The 16773-nt window shown below is 36.7% G+C and overlaps 1 protein-coding gene across 4 annotated transcripts in view; it reads right to left on the bottom strand.

Moving 5' to 3' along the window:
* Positions 1 to 16476, bottom strand: part of LOC122218176 (sulfotransferase 1 family member D1-like) — a 45296-nt gene extending 28820 nt beyond the window's left edge. Inside the window, exons 1-2 of one of the 4 annotated variants that reach the window (XM_042936243.1) lie at positions 3277 to 3579; positions 2665 to 2743 (exon numbers count right to left, since the gene is read on the bottom strand). The gene's annotated coding sequence lies outside the window, so the exon portion shown is untranslated. Of the gene's footprint in view, positions 1 to 2664; positions 2744 to 3276; positions 3580 to 16194 lie in introns of those variants that run through there. The other 3 variants (XM_042936245.1, XM_042936244.1, XM_042936242.1) reach the window with 3 other exon arrangements.
* Between the last annotated feature and the right edge of the window lie 297 nt (positions 16477 to 16773).

Raw genomic sequence — 16773 nt, 5'->3', positions numbered from 1 at the left:
TGATAAGTTTTGTCCCTCCCGAAATGAAAGTCCTGATGCTGTGTTTTAATAATCTTTCAGCTCTGTGAGCTTGGTAATAGTAATTGCCCTGCTCTGTTTGTAACCACTCCAAGGGCTGGAGACAGTGTCTGGAAGTCAGACCCCAGTTTATTTTTGTGGGGGAGACTAGTAGGATTGAGTCCCCTTTAATAACTGATATAGCAGGAAACCATTTTTTTGAACCCTGGGATCTACAGCCTACAATATCCAGTAATTTTCAAAAATTCACATAATTGTTTATCTGTCCTGGAGTTAGTAGCACATAGTCTATGATTTAGTTATAATGTCCCTTTCTAGCAAGGGAGTGAGGCTCTCTGGCATTATCAGTAAAGAATGAGAAAAAATTAGGTTTCCCCATATACATCCCAGGGGTGAGAGAAAAATTTAGTTAGAAGTTTTTCAAAGATGCCTCTAATTATCATGCTGCCTTTGGATAGCTGGCCTGGAGTGGAAAGGAGGACAGAAGAGGCAGCTTTGGTGTCAGGAAGGAAATCAATCAGTTTTCCTTCTATATTCAGAGTTACCCAATGTTCTGGGTTTCTGATAGACAGTTGGTTTAGGGGAGCCACCGTGAAGAGCTCCAGGAACTGGTTAGTTCATTCCAGGGACATTGGTTATCTGAGCCCTCATAGATAGAGGTCCCTGAGGGCACTCAGATCTCCAGTGATTGTTTCCATACAAGGGGCATGGCTTATGGGGTTTTCATTTTGGTTGTCCCCTCTGAGGATGTTCCCATTTTAGTGTTCTGAAAGGCCGTATAAACGGCACTTGGTGCCAGGACCTCGGGAAGTTCAGTCTGACATAGTATGTAAGGCCACAACTAAGGCTTCATATTTCTTTTCTTTTCTTTTTTTTTTAAAGTTTCCTTTTCTGTTTTGTTTGTAATATGCCCAATTGGCAGCTCATAAGAGCTCCTTCAGGGTCCCTTCAAGGCCAACAGCTAATTTTTGCATTTTCTCGGAATATCTAGGGCTGATTGAGTGACAAGTTTGTCCTTTAAAATCATCTCAGCCTTAGGGGTGTCGGGGGGATTCCCATATATTTAATGAGAGTCTCCCTCAACCTCTGTAGGAAGGCCATTGGTCTTCCCATTTTATGTTTGTAAAATAGTGGCTAATTTAGCATAATTTAAGGGCTAAGTCTTAGATTTCCTTTTTTTTTTTTTTTTTTTCCCAAACCATCTGTCTCATTAAGAGTCTGATTTAACAAAAGCATTATATCTTCCCAGGTCAACTCAAAAACATATGTAATATTCTGAAAAGCCTTTATATACTTACTCAATCAGAAAGTTTACCTAGATCTCCTTTTATCTGTCTTAAACCTTGTAATGTAAAGGGTTTCCGCCCCACCCCACCCCCCACCCTATTTCCTGCCTGTAGGACCTTGGGCATATGGACTGTGACCAAGCAAGCTTTTCTTGGTTGTCATAGGGTGCATTAATTCTATTATGGCCCAACAATAACTTACATATCGATTATTGCCGTTGAGGGAGGGGCTTAAAGAGCCAAAGTCAAGGTCTATTCCCCTGCCTTTTCCAACAATGCCCACGTAAATATGCTTCAGCCATGTGGATATCCATTTTTGGCATACAGTGGGCTAAGTTTAGTAAAATGGCTCCCATGTATCTTAGTAAAAGCCCTTTATATATTATCCATCCCTCATATGGCAGGCATCCATTCCTCTGCTAAACAGAAACAACACAAATGTGGAGGATTTGGAGGCTGGCACCAAGAGTATTGCCATTATTTCCCCATTCTTTGGATCAAAGGAAGAATTTTAATCTTAACCCTGTGTACTTTTAAAATCCATTTATTTTAACCTTAGTCCATCCTGACCACACATAAAATTTCTTTTTAAAGATTTTCCTTCACGAGCCTTCTACAACTTTTCTTTGCATTTAGATTTTGTCCCAAGCCATTTTTATCCAAATAGCCAGTCTCATGTAGGACAAAATTACTTTCTTTTACCTTCAAAAAAATATATTTTCATTTTTTATATCTTTCTTTTACATCTCTTACTTGTCTACATAGAGTTGCTTGTCTTATTTTTACCAGTTTTAACTACATGTAGCAGAATTTTAACTTCTAGAAACCTTGGTACCAGTGAACTAAGTACTGACCAATTGTGAACTCTATGTTACATCAGAACTTTTTTTTAGATGGCAAACTTATGAATCCATTAAGTAGAAAGCATGCTTTTCAATAGTTCCGAATATCCTTAGTTTTTTTTTTCTGCAACAAGTCAGAAGCACAAACCTACATCTGGTAATTAGTGCTTCCACCTCTTATCTCATTAGGTATCCAATAAACTCAATCTCAATTTATCATGCAAGCAAAGCTTTAAAGTTTTAGGTTACCAAAGACTTTGAAAGCTATCTTAACAATTACCCATGAAAACTTTGAGACAGACAAAATTAACCATCACTTTAAATCATCCTTTTGTTAACAAATTGGAACAGAGATAACATGAGCTTATTTGACCTACAGCAAATCTAGGTAGAATAATTTTTTTTAATGTTGTTAAACATTGTCTATCTCAAATCAACAAACTTAAATTAACTTAAACACTGAATATGCTTTACTTGAGTCCACTTAAGACAATTTGTTCCCCATGGTTAATTTTTACCTGGAATGTTAGTGGGGAAATCTGTCTTCGGTGGTCTTCACTTCTCAACATCTAGGGTGGGAAGAGGAGTTGATGGTGCCTGAGGCATTGAGGAGCCAGTTATGTAGGCCTCCCCCCAGGTGGTGCAGAAGCAGGAGGGAGGGAAGGGAAGGCAGAAGAGACAAGGTGCCAGCACAAGGCAGAGAAAGAGAATTCCCACTTTTAAATCTTGTCAACTCAGACAGAGGAGCAGACTCCAGGTTTCTTTTGTTTTGTTTCCCACCAGTAGAATTAGGCAGTCCATGTCAGTCCGGAGAAGACAGGGAACTTCCCCAAAACAAAAGGAGTTTCAGCAGCTGCTTGGGAATATTTCTTAAAGTCTCCGTTCTGAGGTAGACTAACCAGAGACTGTTGGCTCTAATTATCATAGTCATTGACACAGGAAATGAAGGAGACACAAGTCCCCATACACAGTCACATGGTGACTCCAACCTGAGGCCCAACACCCAAAGCCTTAGATTTGCAGCTTCATTCCTCCTCCCTTGTGGAACTACTAGGGCAAGTCTGGGAGGTGATCAGGCTCCCCTTCCGCCTCTTAGGGGCAGGTCTGACAAAATGAACCCGGGTTCCTACCAGTGTGACGGGTATTCTCTGAACTGGTTCCTGGGCTTCAAGGGTTCCATTGGCACACACAGAGTTCTGGCCTCCGTGCGCTGTAAGGGCTAGTCTCCTGCGGATCGAGCAGTCCACTGGTGCCTGGTGAACCACCTCTCCAGGCGCCCTGAGGTTCGCATCCCTAGTGGCAAAGGAGGTGGAAACGCACCATCTCCAAATCCTGGATGAGAGCCCCCAAGTAATGGAGCAGGATTCTCGCACAGAGTGTCATAACACTGAGGCTTTTCTTTCCGGGAAGCAACTTTATTCCTGCCAGCACCACTCAGCTGGGTTCGTACCCAAAGAACTGAGCCCAGAATGCCACGTGGTGTAGTTTTTTTTTTATATCTTTTTTGCTTCTTTGTCTCCCATATATGGAAACACACAAACTTGTAGTCTGATTAAGTGATCTCATGTTACAAGGTCTTGAGGGAGGTTGTCAAGTAGCAAGGTTGCCTTGAGGTTTTTTTTTTTTTTTTTTTTCTTTCCTTAGGGAGGGGACCCTACCACAGTATAGTCTGTATTGTACTATCCAACATATTGTGGATACTACAGGAACATTCTCAATGAAATATCTACTCTTATGGAGCCAATGTGGAGTTAGATAAAATAAGAATAGACATACTATACGGAGATAAGTACCATGAGGAAATATAGAACATGGTAAAGTGATAAGGAATGAAGAATTAAGTAGTAAGAGAAAAATGATAACTAGAATTCATACATAAAGGACAGATAAATGAGTGGTCACACCTTAAATGTGATAACTTCAAATCTAGTGTCAGCATTCTTATCTACTCTGTAAACACCCTCGATATGTGACTTACATGTATTAGTGTCAACATCACCAGGCTGACAAAGACTTATATATTCTGAACATTTCTATGAATGTCTTGACTGTTTGACAAATTCAAAACGTTTAAATCTGAGGCCATTTCTTTCCTCCTAAATATGTTTTCCCTACTGTGTTATCTAGGCCCTACCTTAACTATAAATCTTTTTAGAAAACTCACACATAACAACATGAGAAAGCTCCTCTCTACTTGCTATAGATGGGATGCTGCCCAATTCATGAATCATTTAACAAATTAGATCTTAAAATTTACTCGGTTGAACTTTGTTTCCTAACCGATTTGGTGGTAGCATTGGGATCAAAGTGAACTTCTTATTTTTTAGTGTTTAGTTTTAGTTTTGTAATTGTTTCATGTGTATTTATTTATTTTGAGAGAGAGAAAGAGACAGAACATGAACTGGGGAGGGGCAGACAGAGAGAGAGGGAGAGAATCCAAAGCAGGCTATGCACTGTTAGCACATAGTCCGATGTGGGGCTCACACCCACGAACCATGAGATCACGACATGAGCGGAAATCAAGAGTCAGATGCTTAACTGACTGAGCCACTCAGGCTCCCCATGGGATCCAGAGTGAACTTTTGATGGCATTTGGGGGGCAAAAAGAAACATAGGTATGATGCCCCACAAGCCCTTTGAGTCTTTGAGTCCACTGTTTTTCTTGTCCTTTCTGAGGGCTCCTGGTAAGTCTTGGTTTTAGCTCTGTTCTTATATTCAAGCTACTGATCTAACTGGCTTTCTGACAGGAGGCTCTAACAGAGCAGAACACCAGTTCTTAGCCCTTGGTTTAGTCCACAAGTCCATGTTGGAATCCCTTCCCCAGTTCCAGTCCAAGGCCCTTATTTATTGGAGTTTGCTGGTTGAATCCTTTCCCAATTTCCTGTCCAAAGTCTCCTGAAGGGCATCTGCTGGTTAAGCCCACGTTGGGGTTTGCTTGTGGTATGCACGGGGCCTTCTCTTGACCAGTCCAGAATGACATTTTTTGGTTGCTGCAGGTGTATTAAGGTGGACATGTTTTTTTGTCTTGTTTTATGTAAATAAAAGTTATTGGTAGCATGGATCTTGGAGGCCAAAAAGCTGCAAAACTTAGTGGGCATAGGTTGAGCATTTAAGAGCTGTTAGAGCACTCACTGCCTAACTCAAAGACTCTGTGTTAGGATAAATTTGTCACAGAATGAGTTAGGTTGACACTAGGTCACCAACCAACCTCAAGAAAGTTTCCATGCAATAAGGCACACTGCAAAACACCTCACTAAATCCCAACCCCTTGACAAGTCCCTCTTAAGTATTAGTTTGGCTCCAAGAAACCCAAAACCTAGCTGAAAGAAATGGGATCCTCTGTATATAGAGAATTGAGTGTGCTTCCTTCTGGCTTACCTGCTTATTTTATGTCTAAGAACTATAGTTCCAGAATGTTCCAGATGTCTAGCAAGATGGAAAAATGTTACTAAAGACAATGTGGAAGTAAAGTGGCCATACGTGGATCGTTCCGATCAGATAAGATGACTTAAGAAGCTCACTTGAAAGTAAGGGTTCTCAAACAGAACTGAATACCTCTTTTAATTGGCAAGCAGAAGCCTCCACAAGGCTAAAAAAGTTCAAAATAGTTTCATTAAAAGATTACAAAAGGCTAACAATAAATTAAAGATGCAAGAAGTGCCTGAAACAAAAGATTCTATGACTGACTTAACTCCTGCTGCTCCCCCAGTGTGATCCTCTGTCTGAATTGTTTCTCCTGAAGAGACTACATAACTGTAAACAAAAATCTCAGTGGATGGCCTTACAGACACCCCTAGATCTGCCTCCAAAGGATGGCTCCTATATGGGCCTCTCCTAGACAGGACAAAACTGAGAGATTTTTCAGGTAAATGGTTACTTTATTCCTTGAAACAACTAAGGGAAAACTCTGGCAAATACCAGAGCCAATAGAGAGGATCTTTGAAAAACCAGAAGAAGCCCACCAAAGGTAAAAATTCTTACCAAAATCAGTTCTCCCGAGTCTCTGTAGTGCCCACTAGAGATTGCAAAATGCAATGTTACATTGACCCTTCCTTTCGAAATCCAAACCCATTGCTTTTTGAACCTTTCTGTCCCAGGGACAGCCTTGGCCTTCTCACTGGTCTCATTTTGCATAACTGTGCTTGGCTTTCTGCCTGCCTGTTACATGCAAGGTTTTGTTTTGCTTTGCTTTGCTTTTTTCTTATTTTATAAGTGACTCTGGATTTTGAGAAAGTAATATTTTTTTTCATTCTCTTTAGGGACCCATCTGACACCTGATGGAGGTTATTCAATATTGCCAGAAATATTTAAAATTAAAACTATGTACGCAGAGGGAAAGAAGCAAATTGAAGATAATATAATTGGATAGGTGAATCAATCCATAATGTCAATTAAGTTACCACCCAATTCTTCGAGGAATTGAGAAAAACTATCCTTAACTCACAAATCCTTTTGCAAAACAAAAGTCAGCTGTGCAGGCAATTCAGAATTCACCTATTCCTTTACCATTGGAAAACTTTCCCTGTTCCTAAGGCTTCTGAGTCCCAGCCCCGGGTTTCTAGTCCTCCCTCATCCTGCAGGGACCTTCCATGACCCTCCAGGTACCTGACTTGAGGTTGAGTGTTGCTGCTTTTACTGCTGCACCAATGCCCTCAGCCGGCCCCTGAACACCTTTGTGCTCTGTTTGCTGAAGGTGGGAGACGACTTGGCAGCTTGGCTGGACTCACCAGCCTGGGTGTTCCCACCTGCCCTGCTGCCCAGTTGTGGCTGTAGCCACAGATAAAAACCTTGTTTCCCAGGAAAAAACAAAACAAAACAAAACAAAAACCTTCCCCTTTTTATCTCTAAAGGCTTGTAAAGCATTGGCCTTAAGAAATTAAAGTGCTTCTTGGAAGAATGTCGGTTCTTTCTCTGTCTTTTGAAGTTATACATCTTATTATGTGTTTAAAATGTAATGGATGGGTTAAATGGGGAACCAGCATTAAGGAGGGTACTTTTCAGGATGAGCACTGGGTGTCCTATGTAAGAGATGAATCACTGGGTTCTACTCCTAAAGCCAAGACTACACTGTACATTAAGTAACTTGAGAATAAAAAAGAAATAAGGTCTATATGTCTGTGTGTTTGGGTGTATGTCCACGCGTATATGTTGTAAATATGTGATATGTTTCTACCTCTGGATGGTATTGCTAAAACTAATTTCTGAAAGAGTTCTATTTAGTTGAAGACAAGTGCTTATAAGGATTTGGTTTTCTAAACCTCTCAGAAAGATAGAAACTAACCTACATGTTTTTTTAAGTTCACATGGTCTGGGAAAATATTTGATATAAAAGTTAGTTTAATGTTGATGTTTTAATTGAAACAGACATGTCTTTAGACGTTTCAGCATTAGATATAAAACTTTCATTCCACCTGGGTTTACTAGTGAAATAAGTTCATATTGTCTCTTACAAGGTCTGTCAACTACACCAAAAGAATAGACTGGAATAATGGCTGACTTTGTCTAATGTTTAATGAAGTTTTTGTAGATAATTCAAATGTAATTATTAATTTTAAATGTTTATTTTTGAGAGAGAGAGAGATGAAGAGAGGGAGACAGAGCGTGAGTGGGGGAGGGGCAGAGGGAGAAGGAGACACAAAATGTCAAGCAGGTTTCAGGCTCTGAGCTGTCAGCAGAGGGTCCGACTCGGGGCTCAAACCCAGGAGCCCTGAGATCATGACCTGAGCTGAAGTCAGACGTTTAACTGACTGAGCCACCCAGGCATACTCTTTTTAAAAAAAATTTTAAATCAAATATAATTATTAATAACAAGTAAATTAAATAGATGTAAACAAAATGTCCCTTGAAATATAACTTCCTCTGGAAGATAATTATAAGTCCTCGGAAACTACTTAATATTCTTCACACTGATAAAAGTCAATGTTAGTCTGTGTTAACCTAAACCAAACATTGGCTTTCATGCCTATTAATGAGTTAAAATAATGAAATATTGTACCTAAGGATATGATGTGTCTTAATCACAAAAAAGTTAATATTAAAATCACAATAATCAATACGTTATTCCCCTAGAAAGTGATAATATTTTGATATTCAGATTCTTTTTTAAAAGGTATTTATTCTGAGACAGGGAGAGTGGAAACAGAGGAGATGGAAAGAGGGAGAGAGAGAGGGAGAGAGAGAGAGTATCCCAAGCTGGCTCCACACTCAATGTGGAGCCCAACATGGGGTGGAACTCAGCAAACGTGAGATCATGACCTGAGCTGAAATCGAGAGTTGGACGCTTAACCAACTGAGTCACCCAGGTGCCCCGATATTCAACACACCTAAACAGGACAGATTTTATGAACTCCTTTTTAAATGTGTAAAGACTAAACTATTTTAGCAATAGAAATGCTGTATTTGTGGGGCTTTTCAAAGCACAGCATTGGGAATCTGAGGTGTGGCATTTGAACTGTTTCACAAACCAACCGTATAAACCTGAGTTACTTACCTCCTATTTCTGAGCCAGGTTTTACCTGTCTAAAAAATATGGGAAATACACAAAATGGTCACTCTGGTTTGTTTCACCCCTAACATTCTCCAATTCTAAATAAAATGAATATTCTCTGGTTACCAACTATATGTTTAAAAAAAATTTTTTTTTTATGTTTTTATTTTAGTTATGAGAGAGACAGAGTCGAGCAGGGGAGGGGCAGAGAGAGAGAGAGGGAGACACAGAATCTGAAGCAGGCTCCAGGCTCTCAGCTGTCAGCACAGAGCCTGACGTGGGGCTTGAACTCACAGGCAGTGAGATCATGACCTGAGCTGAATGAAGTCGGAGGCTTAATCTACTGAGCCACCCAGTGCCCCCCAACTATATGTTTTAGGTCATAACAGTAGAAACAAGAAAGGAACATGTTTACCACAACACTCCTCTATTGCTGAAAAATTCTGTTAGGATACTGCTAGTTAAAATGCTGCTTTGCTTTTATCAAACTTCAAAGCGTACATTTATAAAAGCTTCTTATTTATAAAATCTCAAAAGTAATACAAACAATATTCTGTATTTTTCACATGACTTTTGGCAGTTTATGTCTGTAATAAATTATCCAATTATGTGCCTTTTGACTGTTGTCTTTTGTTTGTTTGCTGTCTACATAGAAATGAACCTATGTTCTTTTCCCACACACTGTATCCTATAAATGATCTTAGTTTATGTTATCAAATTTAGTTGGCTAAGATAGCATGGATTAAGGCTAATACATGAAAGGCATAATACATGAAAAATACTAATATTTATGAGTGTTTATAATCATTATAATTTTCATATTATATATCTACACCTGACTTAATAATAGCTTTGAAATTGATATTATCATTGGAAATTTTCAGAGTTTATGCAACCTGCCCTATAACACAAAACTTCTAAATGGTAAAACCAGATTTCACATCCTGGAAATTAACTCATCCAACAGTGAAAGCTCTCACCTTTGTTGCTGGAAAGGCCACTGCTAGAAAAATCTAGAACTTACCAACTAAGTAGCTTTGGGCAAGTGAACTTTTTTGGGCATAGAATTCTTCATCTGACCAGATAGCATCCATTTCATAGAATCATTGTCATTGTGTTAACGTCATTGTCATAAGCTCATAAATGAAACTAACTGGAATTTAAATAAAAACTTGAAAAAATATCATAAATGAAATAATGTGTATGAAAATGCATCATGCTACTGGGTGTTCTATGTAAATGGTGAATCTCCAAATTTTACTCCTGAAACCAATAGTACACTATAGGTTAACTAACTTCAATTTAAATAAAAACTTGGAAGAAAAGAAAAAGAAAAAGAAAATGCAGCACACTGTCAGGCATGTATTTCTAAAAGTGTTATCATATGGTCACCATTTATACCATCATAATCTCAAAATTCACTCTTTTTAAAAAAATTTTTTTTTTTTTAACATTTATTTAGTTTTGAGACAGAGAGAGACAGAGCATGAATGGGGGAGGGTCAGAGAGAGAGGGAGACACAGAATCCGAAACAGGCTCCAGGCTCTGAGCAGTCAGCACAGAGCCCGACGCGGGGCTCGAACTCACATACCGCGAGATTGTGACCTGAGCCGAAGTCGGAGGCCCAGCTGACTGAGCCACCCAGGGGCCCCTCAAAATTCACGCTTTTTAAAAATTTTAACATTGTCTCAAATCAGAAAAAAAATACATTCTCTTTCATCTAGAGAACTATTCTCTATCTTTGATTTAGTCCCACAGAAAGAGATAAAGGTCTAAGTTTTTATATTTAATCTCTGCTTTATAATCTCTCTCTCTTTTTAAATGTTTGTTTGTTTGTTTGTTTATTTATTTATTTTTGAGAGCTGGAGCTGGGGAAGAGTAGGGAGAGAGGGAGAGAGAGAGAACCCCAAGCAGACTCCATGCTGTCAGCACAGAACCCAACGTGGAGGTCCAACTCAAACCGTGAGATCATGACCTGAGCTGAAGCCAAGACTCAGATGCTTAACTGACTAGGCAACTCAGATGCCACTATAATTTGTCTTAAGCAAGCCATTAGCTTTAAAAGTGCTTAACAACTTTAGTATTTAAGTGGAGATAATTGCAATTACTGTTTCCTCCATCTCATACAGATATTCACAAGATGAATGTACCCTATTATTTCATATCCTCAGGCAATTCTTTGTACATAGGAAGTAATGGATGCCATTTGCTACCAGGCACTCTTATTGTCAGGGTCTTTTAACATAGGTATTTTATGGTAAAGAGTTAATTATATTCTTCATCTGGCATCCCCAGGGCCTTGTTAAATCCAGAAAACAGCTCTCTAATACCATAGCAATGGAAGAGATTGGTGAGATCACTATCTCAGTTCCTGAAAGTATATACAACTCTGCTTTATAATAGGGCCTTCTTGTTTGTAAGTGTAAATGATATACATGTTAGGAATAGGATAACAAGCATGTATCTTCATTGAAAATAGAATTGTGTATGTCTGTGTTTGTATGTGGGTTGTTTTTTTCTTTAACTTGATTTTGTCTTTCTTTCTTTGAAATGTGGCTTTTCTGTCACCATGATGCTGTATGATTTCACCTAAAAAGTAGGAGCTTTGGATTTCTCCTGCAAAGAAATAGGCAATATTTGGCAGAGTTAGTTAGAAGGTTGAGCAAATGTTTCCTGTTTTGTACGATCAAAAGTAGGCAAAGGCAGATGGAAGAAGGTGGAGAAATAAACATTTATGGAGCACCCACAATGGATTGGAGCCAGTTTTCAAAAGGCCCTTTCAAGTGTGATTCTGAATAATTTTTGTAAATTTTTTGACTATATTGTCTTCAACTGTAAAATGGGAATTATTTTATGTCTCATCACATTGGATACTTGTAAGAATTAAATGAGTAAAGTACTTGGAACAATGCTTGACACAGAGTAAAGATCAATAAAATATTAACCACAAAAAATTATAATAATAATTTACCTTTCTAGCAATATATGAGATAGATATTATTTACCCCTATTTTCCAGAAAAGGGAACCAAGGGTTGGAGATGTTATGAGAAATTCCCAAAGTCAAACAACATGTACATAACGAAGTGAAGGATCATAACCCCAGGCAGTATTTCTCTGACATCAGCCATGGTAACATTTTTCTAGATGTATCTCCTTAGGCAAGGAAAACAAATGCAAAAATAAACTATTGGAACAGCATCAAAATAAAAAGTGTTTGCTCAGTAAAGGAAACCATCAAGAAAACAAAAAGGCAACCTATGGAATGGGAGAAGATATTTGCAAATGATATATTCAATAAGGGGTTAATATCCAAAATATTTAAAGAATTTATACAACTTAATACTTAAAAAACAAACCAACTGATTAAAAAATGGGCAGAGGACCTGAATGTTTTTCCCAAGAGGACATACAGATGGCCAACAGACACATGAAAGGATACTCAACCTCACTAATCATCAGGGAAATGCAAATCAAAACCACAAGAGCTATTACTTCACACCAATTAGAATGGCTAAAGCCAAAATGGCAAGAAACAACAAGTGTTGGTGAGGATGTGGAGAAAAAAGAACCCTTGTGCACTGTTGGTGAGAATGCAAACTCGTGCATCCATTGTGGAAAACCATATGGAGTTTCTTCAAAAAATTAAAAATGATCCAATAATTCCACTACTGAGTCTTTTACCAAAGAAAATGAAAACACTAGTTTGAAAAGACATATGCTTATCCCCTATGTTTATTGCAACATTATTTACAACAGCCAACATATGGAAGCAATCTGTGTCCATCAATAGAAAATGGAATATTTCTAAGCCATAAATAAGGATGAGATTGTGCCATTTGAGACAATATGGATGGACCATAGAGTGTTCTATGCTAAGTGAAATATGTCAGAGAAAGACAAATATCATATGATTATACTCAAAAGTGGAATCTAAAATAAAAAAGAAGAAGAAACAACAAAAAGCAGAATCAGATCTATAAATACAGAGAACTGATGGTTGCCAGAGGGGAGAGAGATGCAGGGTTGGGCAAAACAGGGAAGGGGGAATGAATATATCATGGGAGTAAAAGGCACGGCATAAAGAAAACAGGCAATGACATTTTAATAGAGATGTGATGTGACAGATGGCAGCTACACATGGTGAACATAGCATAATGTGCAAGTTTGTCAAATCACTGAGTTGTACACCTGTGTATAAATTAATGTAACACTGTGTGTCATCTATACTCAAAAAAATCATACATAGATTTATGGATTCTGGACACCATCCTGTTCTTTGTTTTTTGGTGTTTTTTTTTTTCAGTTGAATAATTAATTGTCTTTAATTTAATATGAAAACATTTAAGGATTTTTAAATAACTTTTTAAATGTTTATTTATTTTGAGAGAGAGAGAGAGAAAGTGAGGGAGAGAGAGAGAGTGGGGGAGGGGCATAGATAGAGAGGGAGAGAGAGAATCTTAAGCAGGCTCCATGCTGTCAGCACAGAGCCCGATATGGGGTTCAGTCTCACAAACCAAGAGATCATTACCTGAGCTGAAATCAAGAGTTAGTTGCTTAACCAACTGAGCCACTCAGGCACCCCAAAACATTTAAGGCTTTGAATTTGTCACTGGTTAGTTTTGGCCAAAGCCAAGAGGCTCAAATATTTCCAGTTTTCATTATTTACTAAATAATTTGTATTTAATTATATGATTACTAACCCAATCGATTATTATGAAGAAAATGTATTTGATTTGGCTTTAATTTGCAAATTTAACTTGTCTCATTTTAAAATTTTTAATTAGATTCTCTATGTTAATTTGCTGGTTTAGAGAATTCAAACATTATAAATTTTATATTTTACATTTGATTGTGACCAAAATGATCAAAATGATCATTTTGTGGCAAGTTGTATTATCTATTGGTAGTATAAGATATATCTATTGGTATATCTGTTGGTGTCCATATTTAGTGTATATATGTGTATGTATAAATCTGTATATATATGTAAATGTATATATTTATATATGCATATATACAAATGTATTCAATGTCAATATATTTTTGAATCTTCAAAATATTTTAATATAATCTCTCAGATAGATTAATGTTGTGTAAGATTTACCTCTGCATATCTATTTCTATCAATTTCTCTCAAAACTTTTAACATACACAGTAAATGGGTTTTTCTTCTTACTCTGAAATTATGCTCTCTGAACTATAAAATTGTGATTGTGTTCATTATGGAATATAATATTTATTAACATAGATTTAGCTAACTCTTGATCTTTTTTGTTTTGAATCTATCTTATTAGACAATAACATTACTTTTTCTTAGCCTATATTTTTTCTCTGTTTCTCGATTCATCCTTTTAAAAATCCATATGTGCGTGTGTATATATATATATATATATATATATATATATAAAGATATGTGTATATATATACACACACACACATATGTTTATTCCCTTTTAATGTTTAAACCAATTTGAGCACTTTTGTTAACGAAAGTATTTCATTACTCTCCTTTAAAATATGTTTCTTTCTTTCTTGTCCATCTATAATTTCTATGGGTACTGTAACTTTTAGCACAACCTTCTTTGGAGAATAAGATACAAAATTCAATGTCTTTGAGAAATAATGATATTTATATAGGCTGAAAACATTGATTTCTGCTAACTTGACAAAACTGGAGTTAGATTAAGCCTTAAACCCACATTGACAAAGGCAAAGTGGCCTATAGTGGGATGAATCAGACCTAAAGAAAATTACCTGGGCAATGTCAGATCTCTTATCACCAAACCTTTTCCAAAACAAAGAATTACTCTTTTCTAGGAAAGATTAGTGTTATTCCACTGTTCCTCCTCTCTAAAATCTATTCTCAGGATGTGGTGCTATGAGATGCAATGAGATGAATGTACCTGTGTATGTTTTGCCAAAGCGAGCGCTAGATGTGTGCGTTGTGAAGTTTCATAAAGCTTTAATTTTTCCTAGAAGGAGATGACTTTAACTCAGGTGTGCATCTTCAACTGCGACATCTTAGATTCTGCCTGGACACACACCCTTGAAAGTATTCTTCAAACTTTTAAAGGCTTTGGATAGCTACTTCCTATTGACTTTTGAAATCAGTTCCAAACTCTTTCAAGTTTATTTCTGTCAAGTTTCAGAACACAACAGGAAGTTGTTCTTAGATGCAATGAAGAAGGATACACTTGCCAACATTCCAGAGAAAACAAAGGGTCTAATTGTTGCTGAAAATACCCTCTGCATACTCTGAGCCATCATGAAACACTAAATGAGTCATGTGGCCCCAAATGAATTTTTTTTTTTACCATATAAAATACCTCTTCTAGTATATCTGGAAATTTAGGTATCATATGATCATACAGCCTTCAACTATATTATCCCCATTTTCAGTCGGGAATATAGTGATTTTAAAGTTCAGTATAGCTTTATTCATGCTGATAGCTAATAAATCTATTTTAATGGTTTAAAATAAAATATAATTTTGGAACATTTTCAGAACATTGGCTTCTAATTTTCACATCTTGAAGAAAATATTTATATCTTTCTTTTTAAAAAAACGTGATTGTAAACATTTATGCGTTGAAAAAACCTGTATTGACTGGTCATAGGCATTAGCCCAAATAAATTAATCTGACTTACTAGAATCATTCTAATTTCAAATATTTAGGTTTAAAATGTATTAAGTTCTTTTCATCAGTTGTTAAAATACAATGCTAAATAATCTCATTACTACAATAAACATTTAGTGATATCAAGTGACTCTTCATTTATTAAGGTTTTCTGTACTAATGTGGGGTTTTTAGAATATTGCTTAAATAATAAATCTAAGGTAAAAGTCAAAGGGATATAGAAGAGACCATTCTGAAGTAGTTTTTCATTAAAGTGACAGTAGGAGAGTGCGCATGAAAAAATAATCTTGTTTCAAAACCTTTAGGAAAGTAATAAATTTGTAGAAACTGAAGAACACATTACTGTAGTGGTTCTCTAATTTAAAGATAAAAAAGATCATATATGCATTGTAGTGAAAAACATGCCATATAGTCAAATTATTTTTGAAAAAGGAAATAAAGCAGTCATCAATGGAAAATGCATTTATCTAACATCTATACAATACAATTCTTTGGTAATTTCAAGAAGTACAAAAAAGCAGACTTGTATCTTTACCTAGATCGGATTTCCATATTCTTACACACAGATTTTTAAAGAACTCAACCAAGTAGTTGAGATATTCCTTTGAGATAAATATTCCTTCGAGATAAACAGAAATACTGAGGTGGAAGATTAATAACCTTTAAAATTAGTTTTAGCTTTACAAAGTTAAAATTAGTAGAGCAGACTACCTCTTCAGACAATACAATTTTAAATATGAAAAATAATGCTTTGAATTTATGATAGAAAATCTGGACCTAAGAATCCCCAGATAGTTCTCATTTCACAGCAAAACATCCATACGAGAATTCTCCATTTCTTGTTCTCTAATTTTTCAGTTGTTAAACTTAGTTTTATACAAAATATTGATACTTTAAAGAGAGAGTTGATAAATCACTTACCAGATGCTTGTCTTGAGGAACTAGAGGCCCAGAGTTTGTTTCTACAGAAATTGGTTACTGGAAATTTCCCTCTATATATTGTTCAGTCAACCAAGATAATCTGTCTTATGCATTAGGAAGAAAAGATGAAATCTGTAGGGCTATATGAGGTTGATAATTAGCTGTACAAAGTCTATTTATTACCAGTTTAAGTATTAAATGCTTAAGGGAAGGCTTTTTGTTGTTACATGTGGTGGTAGATAGATGGAAACAAAGAGCCTGTGGAAATCCATGGAATCTGGAATGAACACTATCCAATAATTATGCGTAGTAAATGGAGGCTCTTTTACTTTCGCTTTTAATTTCAACCATAAAAGCATAACACAGATGCTATTTCATGGCTCCAGTGCTTTTATTAGAAACTCTCACTTAAAGGTGATTTATTTGTACCTCTAGAACTCCATGGGCAAATTAGACCAGCAGGAACATGTTGCCTGTGTCAGAGCAAAGGGAAAAGAACATGAAGCCAAGAAAAGTTGGAATATCTTCTGTTCCTTAAATGAAGCCTCTACCATCCAGAGCCAGATCTATATCACTTTT

Source organism: Panthera leo, chromosome B1 (assembly GCF_018350215.1).
Source record: "Panthera leo isolate Ple1 chromosome B1, P.leo_Ple1_pat1.1, whole genome shotgun sequence".
In the NCBI taxonomy this organism is placed as follows: Eukaryota; Metazoa; Chordata; class Mammalia; order Carnivora; family Felidae; genus Panthera; species Panthera leo.
Note: the sequence above shows the minus strand (reverse complement) of the source record. Positions and strands in the feature narration are given on the sequence as shown.